Consider the following 25262-nt stretch of genomic DNA (forward strand, 5'->3'; position numbering starts at 1 on the left):
AGGAAGATGGTAGTGTAATGCGAGAAGTACAAAAGGTAAAAGGAGAAAAAGAAGGAACTTGGAAAAGATTAAGAATTCTGTGGTACAATATGCACAAGAAATGTTTAAGGAGAAAAGAAGGTAGTGTTAAAAGAAGGAAAGAAAAAAGCCAACAGAAAAAGACAATAAAGAGTTGGAAAAGAAGATTTCTTTAAATAAGCTATATAAAGTATTAGGGCAAGAAAATATAGATTTGCTGCAGGGCCATATGGAATCGGGTATGAAATGTATAAAAATTAAGGAAGTGGCAGAAAATACTTTTTTAAAGATTGTGAATAAATAGTTAAATCAAGGTTGTATGTGTAAAGAATTATGGAGTAGAATACTTAAATGCATATGCAAGAAGGAAGATAGACAATAAAAAACTGGAGACCAATAGTAGTGAATAATGATGATTATAAGATCTTTATAAAAATAATACAAAAGAGATTTGAAAGTAAATGGTAAATATTATGGAATATAATATATATATATATATATATATATAGTATAATGGGGAATGGTTGTCATGAATTATTAATGATACTTAGAGAAATCATGGATGATAATAGAAAAGAAGGAGCAAAATTCATAATAGGAGACCTTAATAAGGCATTTGATACAAATGGACACAAACGTTTATGGGTAATAATGAAAGAATATAATATAAGTGAGAAAGACAGGAAATTATGTATGTCAGTGTATAGTAATAATAAAAATACTAATAGTAAAAATACTTGTAAATGGCTGGTTAAACAAAGAGGTACATATAAAGAGTGGTTTAAGACAGTGATGTCCAATGAGTTATATACACTTTGCATTAGTTATGAATGTGATAGTATGTGAAATAAATTGCAAAATGAAGGAGGTGGGGTAAATAAGACCTGAAAGGTTAAGAATTTAACTTCTGGTAACATAGGCAGATGCCATTATAATAATTGCAAAAAAAAATTGGATAAAAGAAATAATAACTTGCACAAACAGGTGTCTAGAGATGATAGGGATGGCTTTAAATAAAGAAAAAGGAAAATGTTTAGGTGATGTAGTAAAGATAGGGGGTATATATGTCACAATGAATGAAATTTATGTATTAGTTATAACATTCTGGAATAAAGATGTAAGTAGAATTCAATGGGTAATAACAATAGAAAAAAACTGTCTTTTCTGGAGAACATATAAATTATCATTCAGAAAAAAGGCTTATATTATAAATTCAGTACTAATTGGAAAAACAGCATACTTAGCAAGTGTAATTATGTTGTCAACAGTATTTGTAAAGGAATTATTGTGGATGTTTATTTTCATTTATATGGGGTTCTAGATTAAACCCAGTAAAAAGAAAAAATTTGTATATAATAAAGAGGAAGGAGGTTAAGGGTTAATTAACCTGATGGTATACGCTGTTTCATTAAATTTGTACAAAGTATTAAAACAGATAAATGAAAAATATGTGAGATTAGTAGTAAAACTATATAAATATAACTATGTTAAGTAATGGGGTATGGTAAAAAAGAATAAAAGAGAAAAACAGTACATAAATGAAAAAATAAAATGTTACCAAGTAAAAAATATTTTTGTAGAAAATAAAAAAAATGATGATACAGAAAAATATAGAAAAGTACAATATAAGAATCTAATGATAAAAGATTATTGTATAAAACCATGGAAAAATCTAACAGATGAAAAAATTAAAGTTATAAAAATAAGAACCAAAAGTTGTAATCAGAAAGTAGAATGTTAAGATTTTTTTATGGAGACTGGTAATATATAAATTATCAGTAAAAGGAAATATTCCATATTAAAAGTAAAGTGATAGAATATCTTTATATTGTCAAGAAGAAGAAGAAATAAAAGAACATGTATTTTTGAAATGTAAGAGAGTAAAAAAAGCTATGGAGAAACTATGTAAAGAAGATGTTTGTAAATATATAAAAGAAGTGAATAAAATAAATATGGATAGGATTAAATATGGACATTATAAGAATAGAAGTAAAGAATATGTTAAAAGAATATATTAAAAAGTTGTTTTATGTCATATGGGTTATATGGAATGAAAGAATAAATTATATGCTTAATGGTAAATGGATTTTAGCACCATATTACATAAAAACAGATGGTGGTTATAGAAAAAGAGATTGGGGTCTACATAGGATGAAAATGTAGTATGATTGTAAAGGAAATTATAATAGCAGCATTTGATGCATTTCTGATGGTGGTTAATGCTAGGAGCATTAATAATATTTTTTTATTAGAAAATGTGTTACATTCCCACAAGATTGATGTTGTTATTCTTTGTGAAACATGGTTAAAGAGCAATGATTGGAAACCAATTCTGACAAGGTATAAATGTTTGTACTGTAACAGACATTCTAACAAAAAATCAGGTGGAGGTGTTATGATAGGGATTAAAATAGGTATGAGACCTGTGATTATTAGATGTTCAATGATAATACCAATACTATAGACTGTGTAACTGTGACAATAAAGACAACCCCGGACTATATACAACTGTTGGAGTATATAGACCACCAAAGTCAAGTGAAGATGACCTAGGGGAATTCATACATTTCTTACGTGAAACACAGGAAAGAAGAATAATATTAACTGGGAACTTAAATTTACCAGAAACAGACTGGAATAGTATTGATTCAACAATGTTAATAAATAAATTATTGATAAATAAATTATTCACAGAGTATATTCAGGAACAACAAATGCTTCAGATTGTAAAAAACCTACCAGGGGATGGAATATACTAGATATTATTTGTGTTCCCAAAGAAATTACGGTAACTTCAAGTTAAATTTTACCACCATTGATGTACAGTGATCATGGGGTTATTAAGGTTAATTTGTTGCTAGATAATTCTGCCAAACTGAAATCTAAGCCAATGCACAAAAAGTTAATTACAGATTATAGGGAAGCAAATCAGTTACTATATAAAACTAACTGGAGTGAGGTGTTCTGTGGAAAAACTGCAGATGGAATGTGAAAAGTTTTGAAAAAGAAATTGAGTGCAAAAAGTCAAAGCATGTTTAACATCAGGATCTAGGCACGCAACATCAGGGGGCTATATTTTCATAAGAACAAGATACCTGATTAAGGTGAGAGACAACAAATATAAGAAATGGAAGAGAGGTTGAATTACAACCTTGAAAACTGAAATAAACAAGCTGGACAAACAGATTAAGCATAGTGTTAGACAAGATCAAGAAACATTTGCAGAAAATGTATATAAAGATATTGAGCATAATAGCAAATCTTTTTATAAATACATAAGATGTGGAAGGAGTAAATATACACAAATTGATAAACTGTGTGCAGATACTAAAATTTATTCTCAGACACAACAGATTATATATTTACAAAATCTATGCAAAACAGTTTGGCTCCACAAAAGGGGTGGTAAGTTGTCCTAGTGATATCCAGGTAACCCCAGATACTGGAATCAAATTAGATTATACTGAAAAAGAACTGTGCAAACTAGATACAAACAAAGTGCAGGGAGGAGATGGCATAAGTAACAATGACATGAGAACACTTCAGCAAGAACTTACACTACCATTATATCTATTATTCACTGAGTCATATAAATATGGGGAGATTACTCAAAATTGGTGACATGCACTTATTAAACCTGTATTTAAGGGAAAGGAGAGTAGGACAAACCCAGAATCATGTAGACCCTTAAGTCTACTTTTATGTAGTGGAAAAATAATGGAGAAGGTAATACTGGATAAGTTATTGCCAGAACTGGATAGGTTGGGACTTGAAACCATATATTAGCATGCATATCTTGAAAATAGATCTATTACCACTTGTAACATGATGTTCTATAACAATATAATAACAGCTATGAATGAAGAAGTGTGCTGTGATATGATTTATATAGATTTAACTACAGCATTTGACAGGGTCATGCACAAAACACTGATCAATAAATTAGTACAACTAGGTATTGATGTACTGTTGATAAGATGAATAGCTGCATGGCTTACAAATAGGACATGGCAAGTATCACACACCAACTGGACAGGTGAAATCCTTGGTTACAGCCAAGGTGTCCCACAGGGCTCTGTCCTAGGCCCTTACTTGTTTAGATTGTGTCTTTCAGACCTTATTTTTTCATCCGAGGTGTTCTACAGTCTATATGTCTGCAAAATAATTTGACTAAATTGACCATTTGGGCACAGGAGAATAATATGTTGATAAATACATCAAAAAAGAAGCAAATGAGATTTGGAAGATATAAACTGAAAGGTGAATATTTAATACAGCCCACAGTGATTGAAACTGTAAACTCATTTAAGGACCTGGGTATATGGGTAGATTCAGCTATGAGTTTTTCTAATCATATCAACCAATTGGCTAATGTTAGTTATAGAACTATAGGTTGTATAAAAAGTTTTATAAAGTCTAGGAAATCAAACATAATGTAGTCATTGTTTGTTAGTTACATTAGATCCAAACTTGAGTATGGAATAACAATATGGAAACCCTATAGGAAAACAAGCATGTATAAACTGGAAAGAGTACAGCAGAAATATACCAAGGGTATCCATGGATGTGAAACTCTAAGTTATTATGAAAGACTAAAATACTTGAACTTGTAGTATCTCTTACAGATATTTAAGAGGAGATCTTATTCAGGTATATAGGGCATTTAGGGACAACTACCTCTGGGAATGTTTGGGTTATCAAAAAGTACTAGAGAATCATCAGATAACCTATGTAGAAGATTCTATAGGAATGAGAAGTGTACTAATTGGTTCTCTGACAGAGTAGCTAATGCTTGGAACAGACTAACAAATTACATTAAAGCAAGTACTAGTTTAGATATTTTTTAAGAACACCCTGATATTTATTATGGGAACAAGTATTTTGGTATATTGGCAAGGCAGAAGGGCATTAATGCCCATGCTTGAAACATTTGTATGTATGTATCTGTATTGCTTCCTGAAGGAGTTCCCAAGGATTGATCTAATAAAATTCCATCATTACTTTTTCATACCATATGATTCTATTTTGTTCAATCTCACCTAAATTTATTTTCCTTAACTTAATTTTTTTCTCCCATTTCCCAAATTTCAGTAAAGGTAGACTCATACTTGTATATCTATGTATTCACAAAGGGGTCCTACTGTTTTCACTGGCCAGTTAATTGATACTGAAAACATCATAACTGAAGGATTGCTAGTTAAAGAAAGACAAGGTAAGAGTTGCATTTTTCTCACTGTTTCCTTCTTCACTGATTTTGTGTAATCTCAGATTTAGTATACTTCAAATAATCAAAGACACAAAAACACAAACAAAAATGGCCAAAATAAAAATATAGATATATACATTTATCCAAAAAAGTCAGCACCTTGAGAAATTAAAAGTTCACCTTATTTTTAAAAAAAATAACTGCAGACAGTGGTTTTGCCAAAAAAATGGAAATCCAAAGTGTAATCTAAAGCAGGAAGGATATAAAGGATGATGTCATGGTCATATGATCAAAAACAAATTCAAGTCCAGCAATATACTTTTACAAATAATCAAAATGTCACTATGAAATAGATGTAGACATAAGCAGAATATAGTCCTACTGATGCAAGTAAATAGATACCAATTGAAATAATAAAGAGGTAGTAGTTTAACCACCCTAATTATTTAAACCACTCATCTGCTTTCAAAAACAAATAATCAATGCATTCTTGTATAAATTAAATGGTCCCCCAGATTCACTAACCTCCCATGCAGGACTAGCTTAGTCCTACATGGAAGCGCCTGTTTAGGAGCAGGACGGCAGCATGCCATGCATAGTAATGAAAGCACGCTGGCCAAGCTCTTAGGCTTACACAGAGCATGTATGAGTGCAGGGGGTGTGTCTGAGAGCAGAGCTCTCCGAATAAACACACACCTGCAATGTTGAACAGCAGAAGCTGTTAATAAATGAACAAGATCACTCACAGGTGTCCTCAAATCCCCAGCAACAGACCCCCATGTGTACAACAGCAACAGGACATATAAATTAAAAGAAGAAACCCATCTATATCTTTTAAAATTCCAATTAAAGCTAACCACAGGTGTGCAGGTGTGCCCATCGCTTAGCTATGGTTAATGTAGCTGAAATAACAAAAGGAGGATGAAAAGCAGGATATGTGCAAATGAATCTGTACAGCAATATTGTAGTGGGCAGAGTGTTCGCCTCAAGAGCAGTCAATCCCGGTTCAAGTCCCACTGCAGTACATTCCATTTCCATGTCAAATCACTGTTATGATCAATATATTTAGTTGTATAACCTAATAAATGACATATATGTGTGAACTGGAGTAGTAAGCTGTGTAATGAATGATAACTCCATACACTTGCCAACTCCACCAAATCCCCAAGAACCAGTAGACTATTACTGTTGAAAATAGAGCAGTAGTAAGGATAAATAAGCATGAGTAAGCAGGTGCAAGTCTGTGTGCACGACGGGAAGCAGTGCTTACACAGAGTAAGCAATAGTGAGGCTAACCATGTGTAAGCGGATGTCACCAGAAGTTAGCAGTGCTAACCGCCGCGCAAACCCACTGACAACTGAGTAAAGGTGCTTCAACCACTCCATATCCAATGGACCTCATTCTGGCCAGCAACAAATTAAACAATCCTTGCAAGGCTTGAACCCAGGAGCCTGCACATCATAGCCAATATGATGTACCTCTAAGCAACCGCAGATATACATAACCCTGATATTACCACAGACATAGCATCCAGCAATACCATTCAACATTATAGGACATGTAGCTAAATATGTAAAAGTGTGTGTGTGTGTGTGTGTGTGTGTGTGTGTGTGTGTGTGTGTGTGTGTGTGTGTGTATATATATATATATATATATATATATATATATATATATATATATATAAAACTAAATAGATATATACCTATCCCTCTCTGTATTACATATGCATACATATATAGACATACATATATATATATATATATAAATATCCACATATAGATATATACATATGTAGACATCCATACATCTATATGTCGTTAGCTATATATATATATATATATATATATATATATATATATATATATATATATAAACACATATATATATATATATATATATATATATATATATATATATAAACATATATATATATTTGTGAGTGTGTGTGTGTGTGTGTGTGTATATATATATATATATATATATATATATATATACACAGATATATATCTATGATATAATACAGCACATAAGAATGACATATATGACCACAGGCACCGCCAATGGAGGTGAGGGGTCACGTGTACCAATATCCCCATCCACAGCCAAACAGGTGAAACATACAAACACACAAAGAAAACAAACCACTGCTTCCCAAACCACAGGCAGGATACTACCAGTGGGAGAAACATTGTGGACCCACTAAGTCTAATCTAGAAACAAAGACAGGAATGTCACTGGTGGGACAACCCAAAAATTATAGCATCTTCGGATTCCCGTCATTACACCGATTCGTCAAGGCAGGTATGTTCATGGACTACAAGGTTGGGAAAGCCTGATGATCCATGGGGCTAGACAATGTATGTGATGGGTCCAGAGAAGTGGAGAGCGGGCAGTTTGTAGTGGTGTGGTTAGACCCGACCTGCACCCAGAGAAAGGATTATTGCTGTAGAAGAGGAGTGGGGGGGACAGATGGGTATGAAATTATGGGTCAAGGCGTGCCAGTGTTGGATGGAGCGGTTCTAATTGGACCACCTCGTGGATGTAAGCGATAGTGTGAATTGGGCAGAGCATTTGCCTAATGAGCAGGCATTCCCGGTTCAAGTCCCACTGCAGCACAATCTATTTTACATGGCAAAGCACATTATAACCACTTTTGTTGTTGCAAAACCCACTAAATAGCACCAAATAACACATGGTTGCAGCTCCCTACTGTAGGCATGTAATCCGTTCTAATTGGCATCACAACTTATTATTGTTGCCCTCACCCCCACTCAGGCGTTTGAGTTTCCAAATCTACCTCCAAATTCAGTGTATATGCACAACTGTTGCTGTAGAAGAAATGGCCAGCTATGGACCTTCCCTTCAGCCTAACTGCACACCCTGGCTATTTCCCCTACTGTCTTTCCCTCTTTGTGCCCCTTTTTTACCACTTACCTATCAATGCCCTCCTGCGGTCGAGTGGCCTCCATAAGACATGCGTGAATGGGCGTGCCTTCGCTGAAGGTTGAGCGTCGGGCTGGTAACTCGGCACCATAAAAATCGACTGCCAATCATTAGAGGACCGGAATTCCGCTGTGGCAACCCCTTAACGGGAAAAGCCGAAAAGACAAACAAACCTATCAACCCCTTTTTCTTTTCTTTTAAAGTTAAAATTAGGTGACACCCTCTTCCCCAACTACATTGGCAAAATCTGGAACTTCCTACCCACATCTATTACCTCAGCTGTATCAAAGGACACATTTTAAAAAACACTTGAAGGAACACCTCAAGCACACTTGGATCTGAACATGCTCACCACCTGGCTAAATCCTTCCCCCCACCTTACACTTTATACCCCTACATCAACTACTGAAACTAACACCTCTTTTTCCTGCCTCACATACATATCCCAACATTCTTTAAACCTTCCCTATTGCTCCCCTATCAATTATTCCCACAACCTAATATACAGTTACAATTTCTCCCCCTCTACCTACTCCTTTGCTATCCTCTTCTACTCTACCACACAAGTTTGGAATAACTAAATCTTAACCTGAATACTTGAGTGTATCCTATCCAGAACTGTTAAAATGGAATCTAACTTCACCTTAAACTGACCTTTGTCAACCTTCATACCTGACATGTAAACTTGAAGTAAGCATGAATAATACCTATATGTTAACTTAAACTACGCATGAATAATATGTTACTTCGCTATGTTAAGTCTGTTACTCTCTGTGAATGTGAACACCTATGTATTACTTGTAATGATTAGCTGATTTTTACTGTGGATCTTTTCTCACCGGGCCTCCGCTGAAAATGGACAAGCATCCAGTCGGATTTTCCCAGTCAACAAATGTAAAATAAATAAATAAATTAGCGCGGGGGTAAGTGGCAGTAAACACTTTTAAGCAGCAGTAAGCTGGTTTAAGCCTGTTTGCCCGGCAGTAAGCAATGCCTACACTGGTTAAGCAATGTAGAAGCTGAGTGTAAGAAGCCATAACCGGAGGTTAGCATTGCTTACCCTCGCATAAACTAGCGCAAACCTGCTTACAATTGCTTAAAAGTGCCTTAGTCACTCTGTATCCAACAGCTCTCATCCTGCCTAGCAACAAAATAATCTGCACTCCCAAGTTGCAAACCCCGGACCCTGCACACTATAGTCAAAGTGAGTTACCACTAAGCCATGGCAGATACACATACATATATTTCAAGCAGTCTGTGTGTCCATACTGTGAGAACAGTAGTCTTGCATAATACTTAAGAGAATAATAACAAACTGTGCACGTCGAGGGGGCATGTGGGTGTGCTTCATGCTCAGAATATCAAACCTGGGATGTCGGTTCTGTGGAACCAGGAGATGAGGTTGGGCAGGTGTGTGAGCAAACCGCTGCTTCTCAAACCCTGGCAAGATGCTACCAGTGTGAGAAACAGTGTAGACCAGCTAAGTCTACTCTTGACACAAAAACAGGTCCGTCCCTGGCAGAACTAACCAGAAATTGTGAGTTACTCCAATGTTTACATGTCTAGGAAGATGAGCAAGGCAAAGCTCATACGTACGTGGACTAAACGGATGAAGAGCCTGAAGAAGCCTGGGTCGAGGCAGTATACTGGATGAATACCAAGACGTGGAGAGATGGCAATGTATGGAGGTGTGGTATGGCTGGGCTAGCAACTGGAGAATGGATGGTTGCTGTGTACATGGAGCTTAGGGGGGCAGGGGAAGGAACCATGGGTATGACATTATGGAAGATATATGCAAATGAAGCAGCACAGCAATATTGTAGTGGGCAGAGCATCCGCCTAATGAGCAGGCATTCCCAGTTTGAGTCCCACTGTAGCACAGTCTATTTTGCATGGCAAAGCACATTATAACCAATAGTTTTGTTGCAAAACCCACTAAATAACATATATATATATATATATATATATATATATATATATATATATATATATATGAACTGAAGTACTGCAAGAAATGCACATGTGAATTATCAGTGACAGACTGAATAAGGCACTAGTAAGCAGGTTTAAGCACAAATAAGGAATAGTAAGCATATATAAGCACTAGTAATTGGGCTTAAGCCCGTTTGCACAGCGGTAAGCAATGCCTACACTGGTTAAGCAAATCTGAAGCTAACACCATGTAAGCAGATGTAATGGCAGGTTAGCAGTGCTTACCTCCGCGCAAACCCGCTAACACCTGCTGAAAAGTGTGCCTTAACCACTCTTTATCCAACGGCCCTTGTTCTGCCCAGCAACAAAATAAACAGCCTCTGCTAGGCTCGAACACAGAACCCACATACCATAGCCAAATTGATTTACCACCAAGCCATGTCAGATATACATAACCCTGGTATATTCAAAACATATCAACCAGCCCAGTCATTCAGCAGTACAGAGAATATATTCCAACATGTAAATGTATGTGTGTGATTAAATATATTACTATCTAAACAGATATAACATATCAATAGATGTACATATCTATATCTATATATATCCATAGAAATATATACACACACATATATATATATATATATATATATATATATATATATATATAGCCACACATCTGTAGATAACAATGGTAAATTGACAAATACAAATATGTCCACATGCACCGTTAATGGGGTTGAGATGCCCCAAACAATATACATCATGTACGAATAGGCATACCCCCCACCACAGCCACACACATCTGCCCTGCAATATACTAAAGTGTTACAGATCTCATAAGAAGGACCTGACATGACATGTGCACAACATGTAAACAGTACTACAACCCACCTGTATGATGACAGGTACTGGTAACATATCATGCAGTACAGTGTGGCTCCCACAGGAAATGTAAAATATGGAAGCTATCAACATCCCCAGGATACATATACACAGACACATATATGCAGATATAAATAAATATATATATATATATATATATATATATATATATATGTGTGTGTGTGTGTGTGTGTGTGTGTGTGTGTGTGTGTAGATATATATATATATATATATATAGAGAGAGAGAGATATATATATATATATATATATATATATATATATATATATATATATATATACATGTGACTACACAGACATGCAGAGATATGTACAGTAAGATACATATGTAGAAGGTGCACACAATATGGAACAGTCACTATGCCTACAGTTCACACCTGAACAACTGGACACTGTATGGGCCACCCATACAATTACAATTGTCGCCTGCAACATATACCCACAGAGAGGTCATAGGATAAACACCACACGCAGTTTTGCAGAAATGGAAAACCTTTATTTGAGTACTATTACAGTTCTACATGCCATGTCATATAGCTGTGCAGACACTGACATCCATATAAACAGAGTAATGCAACTGTGAAACAGTGATACTAAGACAGTAGTCTGGAAAGGTTCACAGCTGTCACTGTCCAGGCAAATGCCTTCATACTGTACAATAGTAAAGACAGACAGGGCCACAGGATACCAAACAATCAACAGTATGTAATACGGGTGTATAGTTCAGCAGCCTCCAGCTACACTCTGTACAAATTCACTAGGTGTTGAAGACTTCAGTTGGCCAAATGAGATGTAACTGTTACATAAAAAGACATAACGGGCACCATCACAAGAACACTGAGAAACAGAACAGTCTTGTATGGCAGGAGGCAATAGGCCTGCATTAACCAAATACATGTGAGTAATGTAAATATAGACAAAGTATACAGTACTGTACATGCAGATACCTTAAAGTAGCTCACCCCTGATACCCCCACATTTTGTAACAGTCTAGATGAGTTATGGTGCATCCCCCCTAGACTCAATACTACAGGCCCATATACCTCTGTTACATACACTGGCCTCTGGAGTGCATAAGGGCACACATGTATTGTTTTGGTGTAGCCCACACATATATGGCCCCATCACCACTGTATGTGTGGGGGATACAACAGCAGTGGACTGATGGCAGCAGTGGCAGTGTGATATACACACAGCCCACTACAGAACAGCCCCTGTCAGCATGTCATATGTGCACAGCTTGGTATGTAAGTGGAGGACAGAGGCTGGAACACAGGCCCATATGTGGGAAACTGTTACCATACACTAAGCAAGTTGCTGGTGTTACAGTATAGTCTGCAACCTACCATCAGCCATGGAATTGAGGTTAGAAACATAAATGGATGTAGCCATGTACTGATAGCACACAACACACACACTACCAGTGACATATCTGACATAGGACCTGTGTGGTGGACAGACAAAACATGATAGGCACACCATTGGCCACCAACAGGATAGGCCCACAGTTGAGAGCTATGCAGACAGACTGCATTCCAAGGTAAACTAGTATGTACACACACATCCTGTAACACCAGTACTATACAAAGCATAACACAACTCCACTCACACTCTGTCTGTAGTTCTGGAACCTCCTACAAATATGTAGCTGGCCTAAGTGTGCCAGTTTCCCTGGAAGAGGTACAGCTACCTGCTGTCTGTAACACTGATGCCCACACACAGGAAGGATGTCCATCACACAGGAAAGGTAAAGGGACCATGCCCACATGATGTGGTGATTTATAGTAGCTTGTTGCCATAACAGTGGTAATTGGAAGAACTACACAGCAAGCTGCAGGTAGTTAGCAAGTGTAGGACACTGATTGGTGCAAAGGCCATCACCTGATCAAGTGCATCACCTACTAAAGCCAGGCTGCAGTCTACCCCAAACAGCTCAATCCAGTCACAGGACAGGGAATGCAAGCAGGAAAAAAAAAGGAATAAAAAAATGCAAAGAACATTTACAGCTGACAACGCACCCAGCTATGCAGCTGCCAGTCAGTAATACATACTTCCCACAACAGGTATGTGACGTATATGTACATGTATTAGAATGTAGTACCTGGTCCATAGTACTGTGATAGATGATGTGGAATGCGTCATATGTGCCAGCAGGTGTTGTTGTGATGATGATCAACTGAACAACTGCTATAGACAATAGTGTTTGTCCCTGTGGGTAGAGGGCCATAGCTGTTAACTGTGCAGGTCAGCACTGACAGACAGGATGTAAGCCATCATAATGTGTGTTGTGTAATGGGGAATATACATATGATGTGGCCAATAGCCAGTGGTGGAAGTAATGCCAGTATGATGGACATGTAGGAGCCATGGACCACCACTGGCAGGATACCCAGGTGAATCTGTAATGTTGCATGGCAGAATGCCATAGTTGTGTAACAGAGTTACCTGAAAACAGGTCCCACATATACCCCACCAGTGTCAGGCTGTGTCCATATGTGGCACCTGTCTGTGTTGTAGCAAGGCAGAACAGTGCAGCTGTGCAGGGAGGTGTTGTGAGATTGTGGAGCTGATGTCTGAATGTATCCAAAATATAGGTATAGATTTAATTTTTAAGGATAAATGTATATCAGCATGTATGTCCAGAAATATACATATACCCATGTGTAGACATATATATGTGCACATACATATGAAGTCACAGATATCTACACACGTATAGATAAATACCGATATGCAAATGTCTACATTTGTACAAACACACACACAAACAGATATGTATGGAAAGGCATGTCCCCTATATCACTACCACAGTGATGTGTGCTATGTGCGAGGCAGCAGCACACATAGCAATATAGACAGATATCTACAGCTGGCAGTGTGTGCACCATGGACGGGTATGTCACAAAGTTAGTCCCGTCCAAGCACAACAATGCCCTCACTTGTGAAGTATGCAATGGGAATATGGGGTAGTATGTCAGATACACATGTGGAGGTGGTCAGGATTGGTAGATATAGAAGGCAGTCTACAGGGGTGGTATGTGACACATGTGGTGGGTAAACACCCTGGATGGTGTGTGTGTGTGTGTGGTCCGTGATGTGGATGCCCCATGGTCCCCAATATGGGCACAATGGGAACAAGGCTGCCACCAACTGTCACTCACAATAGCAGTCCACATCCGGAAGGTGCCAGGTCTGGTGGCTGAGCAGGGGGAGCATGTTGGCCATGTGAATGTGTACCGGTTGCCTCAGGATGATGTAGCACATCCCTCATTTGTCTGTGGAGCCTGGTATGGAATGGACCCTAGACCTGAGCTCAGGGGACAGGAACATGTTGGTGTGTGCCCTGAGGGGGATGGGCCAGAATCCCCTGGGTGGTTTCACCTGATGGTATTGCTGTACCACTACACAAGGAGGCCCCAGGTTGGCACACATGTGATGTGGCCAGGTATCCTGGTCAGATGGGTGTGGAGAAGTGGATCAGCTGGCCAATGGAACATATACATGTTTTTGTGTCACTGTCATAGTACATATGTTGGCAGTAATAGTTTAGGATGACATAATGGTTAAGGTGTTTACCTTAAAGACACAAAATGCAGGGTTTGACTCTCACATGGGGTAACTGGCTAGGCTTCAAATGGCCCAAAAAGGGCAGTTAGCCTAGTACTAATCTATGAACCTATGAACCTATGAACACAATCTCGGTAAATGTCCAACAGCATGCATAGAACCCCCCTATAACACAGACTGTCAGATGTGCAACAATCTCAAAGTAGCCATACCACTGGCATATATGTAACCATAGTGGCCCTGACAATAGCATGTAAGTGAATAGTCTGTAACAGGCCAGCAATGTTAGTGTCCACACAGGGGACATGGCTAAAATCCCATAGCAGAAGGTGTGGTACACTACACAATCTATCCAAACAATAGTTAAGCTGTAGCCATGCCTAATGAGTTGTGTGTATAGTCTGTTGAAGCTGATATGGTGGGGGGGTGACAGAGATGTGTATTATGAACTGTGGTAACCTTGCCATATGAGTCGCTCAAGCCTGTCCCCATCCTCATGTTTTTCAGGCACGATGGCACACATCAGGCTGCTGGCATATTCCGCGGTGGAGAACGATGTAATCATAAACCACCTGGTTCTGCACTACCAGGTCCTGTTTGGCAGGACAGCACACGAACAGCAGGAGCAGACCGCCCTGTGGAACAATCTCATCCACAGGGTCAATGATGTTGGCCTGCATAACCGCAGTTATGAGCAGGTCTGGCATCATTGCAGCAACCTGCTTCACAATGCCCATCGGTGTGCTGCCACAGTCCAGGGGGATCACCTTGCCACAGAGGGGGGCCATGCCATCCATCCGCTCTGACATGTATGGAGGAGCTCTTGGCCAGCCTCATGGCACCTGCCTGTCCTGAACACCATCAACTACTGGACCCCTTCGTGGAGGTGGGAGTCACCCACACAACAGCCGAGGAGCATGCAGGTAAGGACACAGGACACATCAGTAGACCACTGTTGTGTAAATATCCGCAGTGGTACAGGTAGATCATGCATATCTGATATGTCATACAAATATTGTGTTGCTGCATTGTAGTGATAAACAGATGTACAGATATGGTAGTATTGTGTGAATTTATGGTTGATGTATAGTAGTACTGCACCCAGCCTGTAGCAGTGCCACAGGTGTGGCCACTGACATTGTATCTCTCACTCACTTATGTAGGTCCCTCTGGGGTAATAGCAAGGCAGCAGTCTGAAGCTGGTGAGTATGTCTTATGTAGATGCATGCCAACACACAGGACATGTAAAGGTGATGTTATATTCCATGCACACATCTAACACACCTACCCTGAATGCATGCTGTACATGTGCATGTATTATTGCTGTGAAATGCATGGTCTCACAGGGGCGAACATGATGGGGTATTGAAAGGGTATGTCACACACATGCATGACAACTAACATCCTGTTATTGTGGTATGTGTCCACAGTGGGTAACATACTGTTGGTAGACATGGCCTACAGTAGCGACATGTTCTGGACAACACCCATATACAGTGCAACGCCAGTGTACATACCTGTAGGGCAATGCCAACTGTTGCTGAGATACACTATGGCATATGGCATTACAGTAGTCCACATTATCAGCTGTGTCAAAGCTGCAACATGTGGTGTGGAGTGTATGGGACACTGCAAGCTGACACATATGTGTAGTGTTTATCTATCATGCATCTGCATAAATTCTGGGGGGGGGGTCTCAGCATGAAACACCAGTGCATTGCAGCAGGGATCCTAAGGATGGTAGGAATGGCTCTATCTGCATACAGTCAGGTCCAGGACTTGTGGCAGCCATAACCCTACCCACACTGCAATAGTGACGGCATTGTGTGAACACCATGGGATGTGCACATGAGTGGACCTTGCAGACATGCAGAATAGGGGGACATGTATAGGGTAGGCTGAACATACACTGGCAATTGCAGAAGGCTCATGCTGATATACCCCTGCCATGAGCAGTGACTACTGTAGTACACACAACAAGAGGTATGATAAACCATCATGATAAGGGTGTGCACACATATCCCCACATGTTGTGTATGCATTGCGGTCAGCAGCCGCACACCTAACAGTATCTGTAGACACTGCCTGTGAATGTACAGGACATATGTTACATACTGGGTGTGTGTACAGCTAAGATCTGCAGTGCTGTGGTTCCATGCCAGATCATGGATGTGTGTGTAAAAGCAATAAAGGTGTGTATACCCCCCAAAGCCATGGTATGCTCTGATGGTTGTCAGTGGAAGCATTTCCGCAGTGGCCATACATGGTCTGTTGATGTTGACAGGTGTAAATCAGGCATCCAGGATTCACATATGACAACAGTCCACATATCATCCCAGGTATGTGTTGCTGAAACACATAGGGGCTGTGAGAGGTACAACTGGCATAAGTGACACGGTACTGCACATTCCACAATGGGTTGGACACATGTGAGTAGTGGTGCACAGTACATGGCAGGGTGCAGAACAGGTGCACAGCAATAATGCATACATGGGTGCAGATGTATCTAGGGGAAGGGGCATCATCTAGTCACAGCACATGCATCATACACATGTATACTGCTGCTAGCATGGTGTGAGTATAGCTGAGCTGCATGCTGTTCTGTACCATATGTTCTGCATGTTGGCAGATTGGTAATTGGAGGACTGTGTGTACGATCATTGTGCAACCTCACCTGTGTGTGTGTGTGTGTGTGTGTGTGTGTGTGTGTGTGTGTGTGTGTGTGTGCGCACGCATCCTGGTGGTTAGTTAGTTTGCCTGCAGGGTCACTCTGATGAACTGGTGGGAGGAAGATGCATGTATGATGTGTGTGTGCATGTGTGTGTGGCCATGTATGCACATGTGTGATTGCGGGGTGTTCATATGGCTGTACCCCCTTTGGGACCGTGCAGTATATGGACATGGAGTGCCACATTGCACACCAGGAATACCTGTCATGTACTCACAGGACGGCAAATAGTATAATATGGTCTGTAGCTTAAATGAGGCATCCAGAGGGAAGGTAGACCCCAGGTACACACTTAATATTGCTGTCAGCGGAAAGATCACCTACAGCCCATGTATGCAGCTCTACAGATGCACTGGGGAAGTAATAGTCAACATCAGGGAGTGTATCCACATATTACAGCTGACACATGATGGGCCGACGGAGCAGCATATCCAGCATATACTGAGCATTACATACACATGACACACCAGTGGAAGCTATTATGGGTACAACATAGTAGCCCACACATATAGGGGCCATGTACATCATTCCGGCCGTACAGAGGGTGCATACCGAATGACAGCATTGAGGCCATGTTACTCCACTACACACAGGTCAGGCAGGTAATGTAACAACAGGCTTTGTGTTGTGGCCAATTGTGTGGGCATTTAGAGGACTGTGATGTTAATGAGTGGTAGCAATGTGTGTATATTAACAAGTGTGATACAGGATGGGGTAACACATGGACATATACGTGGGGCTGTCCGTAAAGCCATGGACAGGTAGGTAGTACGGAGATTGTGTGTGTGTGTGTGTGTGTGTGTGTGTGTGTGTGTGTGTGTGTGTGTGTGTGTGTGTGTGTGTGTACTGTTAAGAAATGATGTACAGGTTTTAAAGTGTCGTTATTGTTTTACCCACAGGTGGTGAGGTGGGTGAGGGTCCCTCCTGCACCCAATCTGATGTAGGTGTCCATAAAGACACCGATGATGATGATGATAATGGTGAGGCACAGGTGGGGTTGTCAGGTGCCAACACTGCACCAACATTTGACATCCCCCTTTTAGTCACCCCCACCCCTGCACACAGTTACAGTGCCTATACACACCCCAGCACCAGTGGTCATAGCAGAGGGACAGCTGGCATTCAGTGGCAGTGCATGGGAAAGTATGGTAACCATGCCTACTGTGTCCAGTTGCAGCAAGCATAGCCAGATGTCTGGCAGGCTGCCACATAGGCGGATGTCCCAGGGTGCTCGTGGTAGGGCCACTGGACATCATGTCCCTGGCATAGGCAACATAGCTGCAACCAGCACAAACATGTTTCAGGCTGTAATAGTGGCGCAGGCATGTATTGAGTGTTACACCACACAGGGCCTTAGGCTGCAGAGGGCTGCACTCGTGACTGTAGGTGACACCTTCCGTGAAGTGGAGGCTGCCATCCATGCTTCTAATGAGCAAGCAGATAGATGGCATGATGAGATGATGGCCCTCATCAGCAGTGGTGTGTCCATGCTTTGACATGTGGTGGGGATGTGGCGAAGCCCACGTGGACGTGGCCCAGCAACACCAACAGCTGGCACTCAATGTGGGCATGCTAGGACACCAAGGGGCTCCTGTAGTGGCAGTAGCAGCCCCAGCAGTGCAGGGGGTGTGCTGTCCACACCACACCAGGCCACGTGCATGTAGTCTTGGCCATTCCAAGGATGGATGTGATACCAGCGGACAAATGTCATCAGCAAGTAAGAGTAGCACTTCAACGCCTGTACCTGCACGTGCCCATGGAACCCCTGGCAGGCACAGTCCATGTGTCCATGGTCGAAGGCAGTGAACTACACACCATGCCAGGTATGCTCTGCACCTGTCCATAAACACCTGTGTAGGGGAGCCACAAGGTAGAACTCTGTGCATGCATACCCACACACTATGCAAACACAACTAGGGCAACCTCATACCTACACACACACCACATCACCTCAGCCATCTCCCCAGAGTACACTCCTCATCCACACACATGGTGCCAAATGTATGTCCCATCCTCAGCCTCTGGCAGGCCAACACCACACCCTGTGCATATGATGATACCTGTGCCCCATCCCTGTCATCCATACCATCGATGCAGGGTCAGGCTGATATGGTTCTGATGCACATGGTGACTGTACACCACTGTACCACAGACCTGCAGTGTAACATGTTGTAGGGTGCAGAGTGTGAGGCATATTTGGCAGGTAGTGTAGCCCATCCAGCAATGATGCCTTCTAGCTGTTAGTAACACTGCTTGGTTGTGGTCTCTAAACTGATATGCAATTGTGTTGTAGGTGTACATGTGTCAGCACGACGATGCCCTGTGCATATGATGATACCTGTGCCCCATCCTTGTCATCCATACCATCAATGCAGGGATAGGCTGATATGGTTCTGATGCACACAGTGACTGTACACCAGTGTACCACAGTCCTGCAGTGTAACATGTTGTAGGGTGTAGAGTGTGAGGCATATTTGGCAGGTAGTGTAGCTGTCCAGCAATGATAACTTCTAGCTGTAACACTGCTTGGTTGTGGTCTCTAAACTGTTATGAAATTGTGTTGTAGGTGTACATGTGTCATCACGAGGATGGTCTGCAGTCATATTGCACAACAGGGTATTTCACTGTGCTCACACCATGGCAGTGACATATCTGGGGTACAGTTGAATACATTTCACAGGTTACTATACCGGATATTGCCTGTGCCACATGGACAGGTGGCCCACTGAGGCAGGTATACCCTGAGGCATGTATACCCTGCAACCTGATGTAGACTCATCCTCATACATCCTAACTGTTACTTGCCGACACTGGGACTAGACCCCTACCTAGCAAGGTTGTGATACTGACGTGTGGCCTACATTGCACAAACACTGCCTAAACCACTCTGTATCCAACAGACCTTGTTCTGCCCAGCAACAAAATGAGCAGCCCTAGCAGGTCATAAACTCAGGGTCCTTTACACTGAAGTCACAACAAAGAACCACTACACCATGACCACTGTGGGGACAGTTGTTGTGTTACCAATATAGCTGTCATTAACCAGATTGAGTGGTATTGAACACTTGCGTTTACATCCTAGATTGTGTAGTCCTTGTCATTAATATGACTGTTCATACGCTCATAGGCAGGTACTAGGCTATTGGCCCAAGGGCCTACGTAAGCCTAGCCAGCAAGGTACCATAGCTTACTCCACCCAAGAAAGTTATTTTCCTGTGCCACTGTCCAGCAGAGACACAGAAGTTATCCCTGGGGTGTATTTCCTATTTCCCATCCACTCATCAAGATTTTTCTTGAAGAGTGCTAATGAAGAACTTTGCTTGACATAGATGGGTAGCTTGTTCCAGAGTATAGGAGGTCTCTGGGACAGGAATCTTTCCCTCCAGCATGTCCTGTTTATTGTGATGCAAGGTTTAGGTCCCTAGAGCATGTTTTTTGGAGGAGATTGGGATTTCTTTAGGTGTAGCATGTCCAGCGGCTCTGGGTTTGACATAGCTTTATATGTTAGGCAGAGATCACCTTGGAGTAGGCAATATGGTATGGAGTAAAGCTGGGGTTTTTTGAGGTGGTCAGTGTATGGCATTTGTTTGAGGCCAGTAATCCTCTTTGTGAGGTACTTCTTTGGCCTTTCCAGCTGCTGCAGATGTCTTGTGACGTATATTCCAAAAGGGGCGTTGTACTCTATAATGGGTCTAATGAGTGACGAGTAGAGGGGAACAATGACCTCTTTTTTCCAGGATGAGAACCCTTTTATGATGAGGTGTGCCATGTAGAAGGACTTCCTGACTACTGTGGTGATGTGACTCTCAAAGGAGAGACTACTGTCCACTTGGGTCCCCAGGTCTCTTATCATGCATTCGGTGTTAAGTAGATTGCTGCCTACGTGGTAGTTTATGGGTACAGAGTTTTTACCAAAGGGGATGACACTGCACCTTTTGGCATTGAGCTTGAGGCCATGGCTCTGACACCAGGCATCTGTCTCAGTGAGGCCCTTCTGTAGGATGTCCACATCATTTGGGGACTTGACTATGGCTCCTAGTTTGCAGTCATCTGCAAACTTCGTTTGCCAGAGGCCTTCTGTGTTAGCCTGTACTTCAGAGAAGTAGATACCAAACAGGAGAGGTCCCAGGATGGAACCCTGTGGCACTCCACTTGTCAATGCCTTGAGGTCATACTTGGAGTCTACAACTTTTACAGTGTGGGTTCTGTCAGTGAGCCAGTTGGCAACCCATCTTGTGACGTAGGGATTTATACCTAGTTTAGTGAGTTTAGTTATAATTCCACAATGGGGGATGGTGTCAAAAGCCTTGGTGAGGTCAAGATAGGCTGTGTGAACCACTTTACCCTCATCCACGGCTTTGGTGACTGCCTCAAAGAAGTCGATCAGGTTCAGGAGGCATGATCTGCCTTTCACAAACCTGAACTGGGTGGGATCCAGAGTTTGGAGGTTACCAATGTCTTTGTTTATGAGTTCCATGATGATACGTTCCATGGCCTTGCAGACCAGGCTCGTCAGGCTAATAGGTCGATAGTTCCTGGGATCAGTGGTGGCTCCCCCTTTGTGGAGTGGGATAACTGTTGCTGTGTGCCATTCAGTGGGCAAAAAGCCTGATGCGAGGCTATTATTGAACATGGTGCTTAAGTGGGGAGCCAGTTTGTTCTGAAGTTCATGTAAAACACATATGCATCACATATGTTGTTTTATCATAATGTACACATAGCAGATACATACAGTGGGATACATGCGGAAGTGTATACGCAACCGTGACATTTACTCATGACAGGTATATGGCTGTATACATATAGGTATATAGATGTCTACATGTGCATACACAGGTATGCACATACATATGACTGTATACACATCTGTATAGTGCTACATATATATGGTCATGTGTACACCTCTTCGTATGTACATATGTATACATATATATATATATATATATATATATATATATATATATATATATATATATATATATATATATATATATATACATATATGTATATATAGGTATAAGTATATGTACATACAGATACATGAGTATATAGCTTTATATGTATGCACATCTTATGTGTACAGATATGTCTAGTTATGTTGGTGTATATATATATATATATATATGTATATGTATATATAATATATATATATATATATATATATATATATATATATATATATATATATATATATATATATATATATGTATATGTATATATAATATGACTATATGTGCATACATATCTATACCGATATACCTAATATATATATATATATATATATATATATATATATATATATATATATATATATAGATGATTATATGTACAGATGTTCTCACCATATGTCCTGGACATGGAGTGCAGACCTACCCCAGCCCCTATGGTCCCAACGTCGTAGTGTAAGTGGATGTCAGGTATGTATAGCAGGTATATTGGTAGCCTACTGCTTCTGTAAGTGGGATTGTCTTCACAGACATGGTGTGTGTGGAAGGTCATGTCTGCTTTCCACATGTGTGCCATTGGCTACTGACAGACATCTTAAAGACATCCTGGTAAAGTACCACTGCTAGCAGGTAATGCCCCCGTAGACTGCAGCACAGATGTGGCCATATATATGTGGACATTCTGAAATACTCTTTACAGTCTGGAGGTATACACAGAACCCCTTAGTGCTAAACATGTGTACCATGCATGACAATATGGATGTTAACAGCCATGTAGATGGGTATAACACATAACAAAAGGTATACATATGCCACCATAGGTTATGCATTCACACACCCCTGCCTGGCCTGACACATAATAACTGCTGGTACAGGGGTGCCATGGTCACATACTACCCACTAGATATTGACATACATCTGTACAGCATCCCAATGCTCTGTCTGACAAACATGACTGTTAAGGGAGACCTGGCAGCAGTATATCCAGCAAGTATCTCCACATGACATCTCACTGGATAAGTACACTAAGGACACTAAGCTGACAGACATGTAACAATGCACTGTGCAGGCTACAGGCAGACTTGCTGAACACTGGCCAACATCTCCTATGGGGGAATGCACATGAACCTGCATATATAGCAGGCTCTGCAAGCATGTTACACCACAGGGTAAGCTACACCTGTGTAAAGGTGCATAGCCACATATGGTAAGCTAGCATAAAAGTACAGTATATGGACTATCTCTTCAACACCATCCTCATATGTGTCACTCACAGACTAACCCTACATATACTAGGCTGCTAAACAATGTGGTCTGCTGTCTCTCTGTGGTATGGGACATGTGTGTGTATGGCCCTACAAATATGTAAACCATACGGTAACATACAGTGGAACAGCATGTAACATCAAATAGGATGGGACCTATAACAATGACATTTACCACAGTCTGTACCCAGGCTAATGAATATGTCCACAATACACACACTGTCGACATTCACCATAGTCACAGACCTCAGTACTGTACAAACTACCACGGAATGTCCTGGTAATGTCGTCAAATATTACCCATACCGTACATAACATGTGTATCAGTCTGATATCTCACTGGCTTGCTATCAGATATGATAACACTAATGATGGTGTACAGCACATATGCACCTCTTAATGCACGACATATGTACAAAGGTTGACAGAGTTGTGGCTGGAAGCACATACACAGGGCCAATACTGACATGTAGCTGTGATAACCTCATACATGTACTGTCGTAACAGGGTTTGTTGCAACATGTGTCCTATGAGGGATATGAAGTCAGTAACTGTCATGGCTTTCACCATCTACAGACTGCAATCCTCACACTACCTTCTGCAGTTCACAGATACGTGCTCTGTGGGTAACACATGACACCAAGGGCACAACACACTGCCCAGTCTGCAGATGATCCTGCAGATGTGGATTCCTCATAAACACAGAACTGACATGGCAGGTATTACAACATGTATGGCAGCCATATCCACACACACACTGTTAAACCAACATTACTCCACATGCAGTATAGCAGCACTTACAGTCTGTAGTCAGATCAGGCACATCCCCCTCCTGTGTGTTGCCCTGTTTCCATAGTGTAAGTTGTTAGAGGTAAATCCCCAATCCATCTGAGATGCTGTTCACCAAACAACAGATCTAGTTCCTGCCCACAGTGGATGTAAAGGGCCAACACCAACATGATGTTTCTAGATATTGGAGTGTGTTTCCATGCAATTGGCTATGGGAATGTTACCACAGCTGTTCTACATGCACTCAGCTAGAGAAAGACTGCAATTGGTGCAGAGGCCATCAGCTGATCATGACCATCACCTCCCACATCCACCAGAGAGGGTGTGAGAGGGACATACAGAGACAAAGTATGTCAGGGAAGGTGTGGGAGTAAAACCTAAGCATGTTTGTGTCACACACCTACCAGTACAGTGTTTCAAACACCTGACTGACTATGCATAGTTATCACATGTATATGCAGTTATTGCATGTGCCACATACCTTACATGTTGGTGAGCTGTGCAGACATATATGTGCTGATGAGTGACATCTGCAACACTGTTGCGATACAGTAGGTGTAGCACACGAGCTTGTCCACATGAACAGGTGTCAGCATCAACACAGCCACATTCTCTAAGGGACTCATACACATAGCCACACTTGGCAGGGTAATGAATCTGCTTCCTAACCAGTTACTTTGGCACAATACAGTAATGCATAGGTATCAATTGGCCCACAGGGGTTATCCTGGGGTTCTATGGTCAAAGGGTATGTGACGCTGTCTGACATTAGACAGCATGCTTCAATATGCCAATGGGGGTGGTACTGGGTGTGAATGCGGTTGGAAGCATCATACACCATACACACACAGACACAGGGTGCTAGTACCAGCGTGTATGTGTGCATTGCTTCACAGGTGTGTAGTGGTTGATGGTGTTAGATGGCTGTACAAGGCTAGGTGAGGGGTATACCTTGGCATCTGGC

The sequence above is a fragment of the Protopterus annectens genome, chromosome 15.part0 (genome assembly GCF_019279795.1).
Source record: "Protopterus annectens isolate FY-2018-M chromosome 15.part0, PAN1.0, whole genome shotgun sequence".
NCBI lineage: Eukaryota > Metazoa > Chordata > Ceratodontiformes > Protopteridae > Protopterus > Protopterus annectens.